The 12,328-nt window shown below is 37.3% G+C and overlaps 1 long non-coding RNA gene across 3 annotated transcripts in view; it reads right to left on the minus strand.

Moving 5' to 3' along the window:
- The window catches only part of LOC137849749 (uncharacterized), a 48,936-nt gene extending 36,996 nt beyond the window's left edge, over nt 1–11,940 (minus strand). Inside the window, exons 1-4 of one of the 3 annotated variants that reach the window (XR_011092055.1) lie at nt 11,765–11,940; nt 10,941–11,060; nt 10,348–10,496; nt 7,486–9,990 (exon numbers count right to left, since the gene is read on the minus strand). This is a non-coding gene — a long non-coding RNA (uncharacterized lncRNA). Of the gene's footprint in view, nt 1–7,485; nt 9,991–10,347; nt 10,497–10,940; nt 11,061–11,764 lie in introns of those variants that run through there. The other 2 variants (XR_011092056.1, XR_011092057.1) reach the window with 2 other exon arrangements.
- Between the last annotated feature and the right edge of the window lie 388 nt (nt 11,941–12,328).

Genomic DNA, 12,328 nt, shown 5'->3' on the forward strand with positions numbered 1-12,328 from the left:
CCACGGATATCCACTGGCCATCTTTTAAAGACTGCTTCCATTTTGTCAAGGATGTGCAAGAAGCCTTTGGTCATAAGAAGCCATAGTCAATGAAACTACCTAGTTACTGGAGCTCCTCCTCAGTGTAGATGTGTCAGAAAAATATATTTTTATCTTTAATTTCTCTCTGGGAGATGATGTCTGTATGTTATGTACCAGGATTTCATTATTAACTTTCAATAGCAAAATAGTGGTTTAGGAAGTAAGATCCAATGCCAGCTCTTCTGATGATGAAAATCTTTTTAAATTAGTGAGAATGTATATTTGAAGTAATAAATAATATCACAGGTACTGGTAATATACATAGCACAACCTTTATTTCTTCATTGTCCGGAAGAGATTGTAGGTTGATTATTTAAATGTAATAGTCAATTAAAACTATTCAGAACTATTTTAACCTTTCGGGTGTGGACAGACATCCCAAGTTTTTCTACAGAGCCTAGAGCATAATGAGAGCCTCCATGAAACTAGGATAGCCATCCATTAATCATGCTGTCAATTTTCCTTCACCTTGTTTTCCATGCAAGCACACCAACAAAAAAAAGGTTCACTTTGGAAGAATATTTTGTGCAACCAGAAAGGTCAGTGATATCTGGCTACAAAAGAACAGAAAACCTTTTCTGTATGTAACTCTGTTTTGGCTATGCATAAGAAAATTATGGTGTTCAGGAGTGCCAGGAAAATAGTGATCTCAATCATAAACCAATTAGGTTTAATAACTCTAGTAAGTAGCATAGGTGTTAATGCCCCAGGGATATTTAGGGATTCCTGTGATTACAACTACATTCAAGCTCACTTCCAAGTCTGTCATGGTTGGTGCATGTAACTTACAGTAATGGTATTAAGTATCAACTGATAACATCACAAGAATAAAGAGAAGAAATAGAAATTGTTTCTCATTTTTAAATGTTTCAGACTGATTCTCTCCCTTTTATTTTATTTCCACAACAGACTCTCTGATATGGCAAAAGGAAGAGTTACACCATGTTGTCCAGCTTACTGTCAAACAATAGAAATTGAACTTCCCAAATTATATTACTGGTTTAATACATAATATACAATTATATTAGAAGAGTTGCTAAAACAGTGATGAATCAGCTGCAGCCTTGCAGCAGCATCCCCAGGTGTGAGCTGGGACCTCTGGGAGAGACACTGCCTCATGCTCTATTTAGAAATACCTTCTGTAGCTGAAAGCAATACTTTCAGCTGTTGGGGTCAGAATAGATGCAATCATTTTAACTACACATAGCCTGGATAAGATATTTGAGCTAGCTTCCAGTCAGCAAACACAAGACTACATTCTCAGCTGGTGTAAACTGACTTCAATGGACCTAAATCAATTTATACCAGGTGGGGATTTATCCTAAGCTTTTGTTTTCTCTTAAATCAAAGTTTCACCAAAGGTAAACCCAAAACCTGGTCACATCGACTCAGAGCTTGTTGACATTCTGTGTAGCTGCTGTCTGTTGTGACCACTGTATTGTCTAAATATGAGACAGAACAAGCGTGCCTCTGTGTTTATTGACTGTACTTGTCACCAGTGTAGCTGCACAGAAACAAGTCTAGTCCACCTCTTTGTCTATAAGCAAAACAGTGTGTGTCTTGCTTACACAGGGAAATAGGGAAGTGAACATAGCATGTGATCTTCTGATGCAGTAGCTGAATTTTTAAACATTAAGGATAGAGAAATGTACTTTTTAGTGCTCAATTTCATTAGAGATTAAAAGATTGTCAGTTTTTCAAATGGTGTAAAAAAGAAATTATTCTGTGAAGATATAAAATTGTTTACAGAAGAGAGTATAAAACTTTTGCTTAAACCTCAAAGAAAAAAAAGTACTTTGGAAGGGACGGCATATCATTGCGACCAACACATTACTCACTAAAAGGCAGAATCAAATATGCAAAGTCCTTCTAGACATCAGTGCAATCATTTGCTATATCACACTCTTATGCAGACTTGCTATCTTGCTAGTTATACCAGCAAGAGATTACTGTCAATCCATCTCATCATCATTAATATAGGTCATCTGAGCAGCCTAGAAAAACTGCAACCAGAGGTGTACTCTCTGTATTTCAGAACACGGTGGTTTAGTAATTGATAGGCAAAAACTGAAAATGAGTTTAAATGACATTTAGTTAATCTGCCAACTTCGACAAGGCCATTACGATTGTCTGACTGGGCCCTGGCCAAGGAGTAGCAGCAGTCTGAGGTTCTTCCACCTGCACATGTGGAAAAAAAAAAAAAAAAAAAAGAGAGAGAGAGAAAGAGAGAGAGAAAGAGAGAGAGAGAGAGAGAGAGAGAGAAAGAAAGGAAGGAAGGAAGGAAGGAAGGAAGGAAGGAAGGAAGGAAGAAAGGAAGGAAGGAAGGAAGGAAGGAAGGAAGGAAGGAAGGAAGGAAGGAAGGAAGGAAGGAAGGAAGGAAGGAAGGAAGGAAGGAAGGAAGGAAGGAAAGAAAGAAAAAGAAAGAAAGAAAGAAGGAAAGAAAGTCCATTTAAGCATAATGACTTACAAAGTGGAAGTTTCTGTAAGTACATTTTGCAATAAAGTCACATTTTAGGAACATGATAATCTATTTTTGCTTTTCAGATTTCATACCAGTTTGCATTTTTCATTCAGTTTCTTTCTTTTACAGGCATGTGTGTAGAATTGTGTGTACATGTATACATGTCAGGATCTAAGAAATTCTGGAAACTGTTAATCAGAAAGCTTCCGCTATGGCATGAAAAAAGGAACAGCCCTATGGTGCAACAGGTTCTGCATCATGTACTGCTTTGAAATCCCCATGTTGAATTTCTCTCCTGCTCATAGTTCCTCTTGGGATAAGTTAGAAAATTTACCATTATATTATAACTCAAGCATATTTCCCTAAATTTCTTGTCAAAGCCAGAGCACCTCAAGAAAACCTGTGATCTTTGCTGCTGCAAAAGACTTCAGCTACTTCTTTCTTAGAACAACTGAGGATTTGGATGATCTAACTTTCCTTGGGCAAAGACATCTGCCCTGCTGATGACCCCACCTACCCTGTGCACAGAAACTGTGTCTGAGTTGCTTTCAAGAGTGCAGACTGAGAGCCAGTGAGACACTTATGATCCAAAAGCTTTCAGCCTTTACGTCTCACAGATCACTGTCATTGGCTGGAGCTGGTGTGCAGCAGGAAGCCAAAAGAGGCTTTTGTAGTGGGAATTTGAGAAAGTGTGAGCCCTGCAGCCTTGTCTATTCCCCATGTTTAAAGTTTGAAGACCTCAAGCAGCCCCTTGGGCCTACTTCTTGCCTCACATGCTGGCTGTGCCTTAGCCTGTGTTTCAGCTGTCTCTTCCGTAGCAGAGATCAATGGCTTTCTGTGGTTATGACAGATGAACAATGGCTGACATGGCTACAAGATTTAACGTGTTTCTGACCCAATTCTCTCTCCCTGGCAAAGCAATGCATTGCACCCTCTCAGACACTTCAGCTGACACTAGGTAATATTGCCATGGCATTTGTAGTGTTCCCTAGGAGTTCCCTGTAGGCCAGAAATAGTGCGGCAACGCTAGCTGCTTATCAAAGGAGAAGTGGTGGGGTTGGAAAGCCAACCCCTATAACAGAGAATGTCTGATTGTGGTCTGCAAGCACAGAGCCATGTCACCAGCACTCATAGGTGTATAACCCCTAACACACAGTTCTAACAGAAGGAGCTAAAAAGGGAGCCTGAGGACAGCCTGTTGCAGCTGCTTGCACCTCCCAGTAATGCTGGCTGTCACAGATTGTGCCAAGCAGTCACATGCGTCGGACCGTGGAAAGAATGTGTGATGCCTGGGATGGAGAAGTGTCACTTTGTGTGACTCCCTTGCAGATGGTGTTTGACAGTGGTTAACAGACCGTCTCCCTAGCTGACCCCTGAGTACAAAGGTGCTCTCAATAGATGCTGTACACAGCCTGCACTTCAGAGTGTGTTTTTTGAAAGTCTAAGTTGGTTATTTAAGCTGCTGATCTGCAGGCCATTCTAGAGTCTGGTGCAGGGACCCCCAAGCTACCACTAACTGGGTTCATTAATTCAGTGAAGGGAACATTTCAGCCCTGAAATGCTGCACAATCATGTTAGCAAGGACTTGCACTGAAATGCATCAGTCTGGGCAGAGTGCCATGGTCATAAAATCATGGAAAATAAGACCAGAAAGAACCTCAAGAGGTCATCCAGCTCATCTCTCTGCCCAAAGGCAGGATCAGCTCTGTCTGAATAATTCCTGACAGATATTTTTCTAATCTGTTCTTAAAAATCTTCAATGATGGGCACCCCATAAATTCCCTGAGCAACCTATTCCAGCATTTAACTGTTTCTAATATCCTAGACTTTGCTTCACTTAAAGCCTATTATTTCTAGTCTAGACATGGCAGACTAGGCAATGTTTATTTTTCAGTTTATTCCTTTGTTTTCTACAGTTTTTTGTATTTTGAAGATGACTATCTCCACCAGTTTTCCCAGATTAAACACCATCAGGTGATTCAGCTTTTCCTTCTATGCCAGAATCTCTTAGTCAATAATCATTATTGACAGCTTCCTCTGGACTGTCCCTGATTGCTCTCACACTGTTTCTGGTTTCAGAGAGAGTTTGGTGTAGACATGCCTTGAGGGTTCTCTTAGGGAATATGTCACATTTTCTCTGCTTTTCAGCAAGATATGCAGAGGGGAGCCAAGTACTTGTCAAAAATTTCTAGTTAGGGTTTATAATACTTAGGGTGCATTGTCACTGAGGTCTCTGCAGATTTGTCAACAAACCTAAAGCAATTTAAGTTGCCTATGCCCCTAGAGGGATAGCTGCCACATAGGACATGGCTGAGACTAACCACCTGAGCACTTACGCAGTCTCAGGAAGGTTCCAAAGCTAATAGCCCACACTACCACTCCTGCAGTCCTCCCGGACCACTGGCTTCAAAGCTCACTTGATTACAGCTACACAAATGTCTCTACTGTCTATTCTAGGTCTATTCAGCAGTACTGAACAGTTGCACAATGTAGGCTTTCTTTGATTTTTTTTTTTAATATACATATTTTCTTCTGCCATATCCATAGATATTCTGTGGCTACCTTTTGATCACTGGAAATAATCCAGTATCTATATTTGTGGAAAAAGAACAGTTAACTGACTACAATTCTTTGTTCTGAAACACCTCAAACAACGTCATATCAAAAGTGGTATAATGTGATTTATAACCCTGAGCTGCCTAAACAAGATGCAGACTATTTACACTAAATCCCCAATTCAAAAAAATGACAAAAGCATTTTTCTGGTTTTTGTTTGTTTGTTTGTTTTGTTTTGTTTTGTTTTAATAGTTCTTATCTTTCCTCTTTGACCAATGAACACATTGAGGACATATCACTGTCATCCTCCTTCAGGTAGGCATGCAGCCTGGGCTGAGCCCCATGTCCTTGGGGCTGAAGCATCTCAGGAAAATGCCCACTTCTGTGTCAGAACCTTACTCATGTATGTAAGAATCACACCAGGTTTGTTGCCTAAAATGTAAGTTTTTATGAGTACAGAAGTGGATGTGATATTTAGCTGTAAATGAATTTGCTTTATGATAAATAATTTGATCAATGAATCAGAATTGTGTTATGTGTCAAGGTCAAATTCCTAGATCTACCTGGAGCAATTACTTTAATTTATAATAACAACAATGTAGACTTACCAAAAAATAAATAAAAATCATGTTATTCTAACAATGTAGCTCTAATCAGATGTATAACTTTGGGGTCTGAGAATAACACATCTTGTCCTTACACAAAATTCTTCCAATTCCTTTCTTATCTGAGCTTATCTCCTCTCCATTAGAGGCATATCCAAACACTTTGTGCCACATTCTTATTTATGTTATAGTTAAAACCTCTTAGTAGTGTCTTAGCTGTTCTTGTACAGTTCAGCATGTACTTAGATGACTACTCTCAGAATGTTTTCAGTCATACATTGTTACACAGTCACCTAAATATTCATCATTCTATTCTCACTTCTGATACTTTTTTCATTCTATATCTTCACCATTGTTCTCTGAAAGCATACAAACAGTTCCTGACAAAATCACTTGCATCAACAACATCTTTATAGTGCTTTTGTTTTTCTGAAAAGAAATGCACTTCAAACAAGCATATAGTTAAAGGTGAAAAGTTTTTTTTCTTGCCCTGTTTTATAGAACTATTAAGCATATGTGAAATCGTCTGACTTCAGTTAGAGATATGTAGAGATATGAGTAATCTGTATTTATAAACATATATATTTGTCAGGTCCTGCAGATGTTTTAGCCAGTCGCAGATTTAGAAGCAAAAAGTATATATTCTTATGATGCTTCAGGATAATTCCATAATCAACACTACTATCAGCGAAAAGCCCTTGTGGTTTAAAAAAAAAAAAAAGAAAAAAATCATGCTGGGGAAATAGCAAGTATAGTGACATTTGTGCAAGGATAAGAAAGGCTGGAGACACAATAACCTCCAGACAGTGTCATCCAGAGAAAGGCACATGAGGGGCACAATGTATATCTGCAGGCACACCACTATTCAGCCCACACTGCAGCCAAACCAAAGTGTAAGAAGTGATCTGTTGTCTGGAAAACCTCCTCAAGTGGTCTGCCAGCTCTGCAAATGATAAATACAGTTCTATGGTCAGCTTAATTGTTGAGGCCCTTGAGTGGTGGATTACTCAGTACAGTGCTTCTGAGATTAGCTTGAGGTACAAGCATCATCAGGAAAAAAGCAAAATTAATTTATCCAATATATCATTAGTTCTCAAGATGTGGTCTAAAACCATGATGGATGGTTTTGTGTGAGAGAGCCTGTGGAGCACTGTTAAACATGAAAATTTACAAATGGACCGGTTAGAAATGTGATAATAGATATAGAGTGGCCCCTGAGAATTACAAGTTTGTCCAACAAGTGGAAATTACTGTGCGAAGAATAAGAAAAGCTTATCCAGAAAAATACATTTTCATCTGTAGCAAGCATGTGAAACATGAAATGTAATAACTTTTCAAAATTACTCCAAAGTTTGGAAGCTTTTGTTTTATTGTAACAATAGCGTGGGAAGAAACATTTGTTTTCTTTCTATTTCTAGATCTGCCCTAGTGGAATGGGAATGGAAATGGTGGGAATGGAACAAAATCCATGTGAGAAATCTGTAGTTAGTTTTGTTTCTGGGATGACTTGAGGTCAAATTATGGTAGTTTGGATTGGAACCAAACAAATCATCACCTATATCTACACAAATCTCACTTCCTTTACACCAGTACTCATCCCCTATATGTACATGATCAAGAAAGTTAACAATACTCCAGAAAAATAAACAGGCAGAGAATTTACTAGCCACCTCTTTTGCAGCTAAAAGAAAATCTGCAGAATGAAAAATAATCTCATATTTTGAACAAAGCACTTTTACATGATGTAATTGAAAAGAGGTAAAGGATTTAACTAACTCTGAATTTTATTATTTTTTTAATAATATGAAGTGGGGAAAAAAAAAAAAAAAAAAGAGTCCAATGTTAGAATATAACAATTGCACTAATGGGGCCAAACTCCTGTCTCACCCACCACAATCACAGTGGGCACTGAGGCTCTGTCTCTATTAGTGTACAAAGAAGCCAAGGGACATTTTTTGGCCTTGTAGACAAAAGTCATGGCACTACTGTCAGTAAAGCTAAATTATCTAGATTTGGATCTCTACCTTAGCTCTATTTAGTTGCTTAGAAAAAATGGAATATATGGAGAATGAATATAGGAAATATATCTAGTAAAATGATCCTTTCTTCTGATATAGAGTCCCAGCTTCTGCAGTTCAGCACCTTTGGGACTTCCTGAGCCAGAAACGGCAACGACAATTTAAAAAATGCAGATGAACCTCCCTCATGTCTTTTTCAGTATTATTGTGTGAAAATGTGCTTCCTCTTATTTGTTGCAAGCCTGGTACCTAATTCTTATGCTTCTTCAGCCTTCTTAATTCTTATGCTATAAAAAACACTGAATTCTTTTTTATTCATCTTTTCCAAATTTTTATTTTTATTTTATCAGACTTTATCATTTTCTCTCAATCATATCTTTTCCAAACTGAAGTCTTATCTACTTTATCTCTGCTCTATAGAAATTATTCTGTAGTACAGTTCATTTTTGTCACCCTTATCTGTTCTCTTTCTAATTCTATTATAACCTTTTAGAAAGGTATTACCCAGAACCACATTTATTGTCCAGATATGGATTTATACATCTATTTGTTTTTTTTTAATTCCTCAGTCTTTTCCCAACAATTCCTACTCCGACTTTTTTTTATTTTTATTTCAGAAGACATAACTTAATATTTCATTGATGTTTTCAGGGTCTTTAAGATCGTATTCAAGAGTAGTAATATTAATTTGGAGTGTTTTTTTTTTCTCTGTGCATGACTTTCCATTTATTGACATTGATTTCATCTGTCACTTCATTGCTCAATATCATGAGACTGTTCTGTCACTCCCCACATCCAGCTTATGCTTTTACTATCCTGATTAATTCTGTATCATTACACAAAAAATCACCTCACAGCTCACCACCTTTTCCACAGCATTCATGAATCCCAGCCTTCCCTGCAGCGCTGATGGTTCCTTGCTGTGAAAAATTATTATTCACACTACCCTTTGTTTCCTATCTTTCACCAAGTAATCTGGGAGAAGCTTTACCCTTTTACCCCATGACAATTCTATTTCATTAATATTGTTTATCTCTCTTTGAAAATTCAAGTTCATAAGTTTGAATCAACATTATCCAAATGATCCTTTTGACTTCAGACAATTGCCATAGTTTTGCAAAGTATGGCTTTCCTCTACAAAAGCTGTTCTGATACTTGCCAAATATATCATATTTTCTCTTTTGTCTACTAATTATTTTTGTTATAATTCCTAGCAATCCTCTTGATAATCAAGTTAGAATTACTGGTCTGTTGGAGCAAGGAAGAGCCCTTTTTAACAGCTGGTTTCCCATTTGTCACTTTCTATTATTTTGGTATAAAATTATTAGGCATCAGTCTCTTCAATTACCAGTTCACACTGGTAGAGTCCTCAGGTGTTTTACCTATAAAGAAAATCAGCAATAAAGGTACCTCTAGGATCTTCCCCATAATGAACACAAATTAAAAACAAAATAAAAAAAAAATCCTCTATAAGCATGTGTTAGATTATTTGTTTATTGTGGTCTTATTCACTGATGAACTCAGACTTTAGCAGACTTCTTTGCTCCCCAAGTACTTAAAGTTAATTTCTTGTTGTTGTTGTTGTTTTGTTTTGCTTTGCTTTCCTTTGTTTTCAGGAAAACTCTATCCCATTTCTGAGGGATAATTTTTTCATTTTTTTTCTTTTTTTTCCTTTTTTTTTTTCATTTTTTCTTTTAGTAATTCCCTGTCCAATATGGACTTATGCTGTTCAATCATAAGTCTAGGGAAGAAAAATTGTAGAGACTGTCCTTTCACAAGCATTCTTTAATGAGAATACAAATGCTCTGAGCTTCTAAGGTAGTATAAATACATCAGAATTTTACCTTTTTAATTAGCTATTCCTTTTTACTAATTTCCTATATTTTATGTAAATTTATTATTTAACTGTAAATATTACACGATTGTGGTGAGACTTTTTGTATGTTTATTACTAGTGTGATTTTTTTCATACTTACAAGGCTATGAAATTTAAATATTCTGTGTCCATTATTACATGGTGACTCTTGGGTAACTGTTGTTGAATTAGATGTGCATTAAATCTTGAGATCTAAATTTAGAAATGATCCTTATTTTGAGACTTTTCAACTACAAATTGCAGTGTGCAGTCAGTTACAATGATGCATATAGTCAGTTAAAGTTCGTCAGATGTGGATTTGAGGACTATGTTAATAATCTAGACACTTCAATTGTGCTTTGGATGTCAATGTTCTTTCTTGAATCTTTGTTTCTCTGTTCTTTCATTCTCCATCTGTTAAATGGTAACAACAGCACTTATTTACATTGCATTGGTATTATGAAGATAAATATACTATAAATTATGAGGTATAATCGGGAGATGCAGCAATAATAGAGTTTATATAAGCATTCAAGAAAAAAAAAATCAAACCTTTCAAAGGCATCTGGCTTGCACATATGGTGCTGTACTGAAGACTGTACTATTATCAACATTAATGCTTATAGACTGTACCTCTACATTTCTGCTAATCTTCAGTATGTCTGTAATATGCAAACTGTGTTAAACCTACATTATGCAAACACTTATAGAATAATAAAAATGATAATAAAGGGAACAAAGGTGAAACTATACATAAGAAATATTCCATACTTTGTTAGTTTTGTTTTCTGCCATGTTGTGAGGCTTTGAATTGGCTGAATTTTGTAGCCATATTGGCAAAGGTTTTTGCAGAGGAAAGAGGTGAGCAGTGTGGAGACCTCAAGGCAAACCACTGATCAGAGGCACCAGTGAAGAATAAGCTAAGAGAAACAAAAAGGAGCTGAGTTAAGCGTGTGAACTGGACAGACCATAATAAACTTTTCAGTGAAGTGAATAAGGATAAAGCAAAAAGATGTCAGCAGCAGCCTCACTTGTGAATAGGGTTGAAGTGCCAACAGTGACTGGAGCACCTATCATATGAGGACAGGCTGAGAGAGCTGGGCCTGTTTAGCCTGGAATATAAAAGGCTGAGGGGAGACCTCATTAATGTATATGAATATCTGAGGGGAGGGTGTCTAGAGGATGGAGCCGGTCTCTTTTCTGTTGTGCCCAATGACAGGATGAGAGGCAATGGGTACAAACTGAAGCACAGGAGGTTCCTGCTCGATATGAGAGGGAACTTCTTTACTATGACAGTGACAGAGCACTGGGAGAGGTTGCCCAGAGAGGTTGTGAAGTCTTCTCAGAAGATATACAAAACTCACCTGGATGCCGTCCTGCACAATGCACAGGGCATCCTGCTCAGCAGGGAGGTTGGGCTAGATGATCTTCAGAGGTCCCTTCCAACCTCAGCCATTCTGTGATTCTGTGATGTTGTAGTACTTCTTTGCAAGAGGCATGAAGATACATTTATAATGTATTAATGTCATAGCTTATTGTTCACAGAACTAGCTAATGCTCAGATGACCAACATAAGTATGGAAGAAAGTGTTATGTTCCAGGTGACTTGGCAATTTGTAAAATATCATTATGTCATCTAAAATCCATTAACTTATGTCCTGATATGTCCTGAGGAATGATAAAACCCAATAATTTGACATACCTGATTTAGGAGACTACATAACAGTTTAAACAGTATAAAAGAAAATATTTTAACAATCAGAGCTATAAATAATTTAATAATCAAAACAAAAAGATGTGTTGTGAAATATTCATATATATACATATATATTTATACTTATCAAAAGGGTCATCCTAAAGGATAATTTAGGTTGGAAATTAGGAGAGATTTCTTTTCAGAAAGAGTATAGGCATTTGTACAGGTTGCCCAGGGAGGTGGGGGAGGGAGGTGGGGGAGGTACCTGGAGGAAAGGTTGGATGTGGTGAGTAGGAACATGGCTTAGTGGGTAAGCTAATAAACAGAAAGTCAATACACAGAAGCCAAAAGCAGAAACTGACCAATAAAGCATTCCATCAGGTAGCGGTGAAAGGGAGGAAATGAGGACCCTATCAGAACATTCACAGAAAAATTCACAGGGAAGTGGAAGGCATAAGAAAATAGAAGACACAGGATAAAATGTAAAGGTACCTCTGCTCAAACCAGGAATAGCAGGTACTCCTTCCCTTTAATTTCTTAATTGAAAGAGTTTGTGTTCATCTGTCAGGTGCTTTTGGAAGGAGAAAGAAGAGAGGCCCAAGCACCTCTGCCTCATCAGCAGTGACTGGTAAAACATGTGATCTTCCAGGATCAGTGCAGAGCAGCAACTCTGATGTTATGCAACTTTCCTATCAAAAATGCTGTTACCCTAATCTACAACCCATGGCCACTTTAATAACAGCTTCAGCTGTCTGATTTGCCCTAAATTTCCGTATAGTCAAAGGGAGCATTTTTTTTTTCCCTTCGGCTTTCTCTGTGGTCAAATACATTATTTCTATAATAACAGTCTTTATCAAGATACTGGTTTCGATCCAAATTTTTCTGTCACAATCATGCACCACTTTGCTTATTTGGGTTTATTTCACATCCTTAATATTAATTAAATGCTGAGAAGTGTTTTTTTTTTTTCTTTTTTTTTTTTCCACACTAATTTTATTTTCTTAGATTTTTTCTTTTATATAGCCCCCCTTGCCCCCCCTCCCCCCCCGTAATTGC

The sequence above is a fragment of the Anas acuta genome, chromosome 1, assembly GCF_963932015.1.
Source record: "Anas acuta chromosome 1, bAnaAcu1.1, whole genome shotgun sequence".
Lineage (NCBI taxonomy): Eukaryota > Metazoa > Chordata > Aves > Anseriformes > Anatidae > Anas > Anas acuta.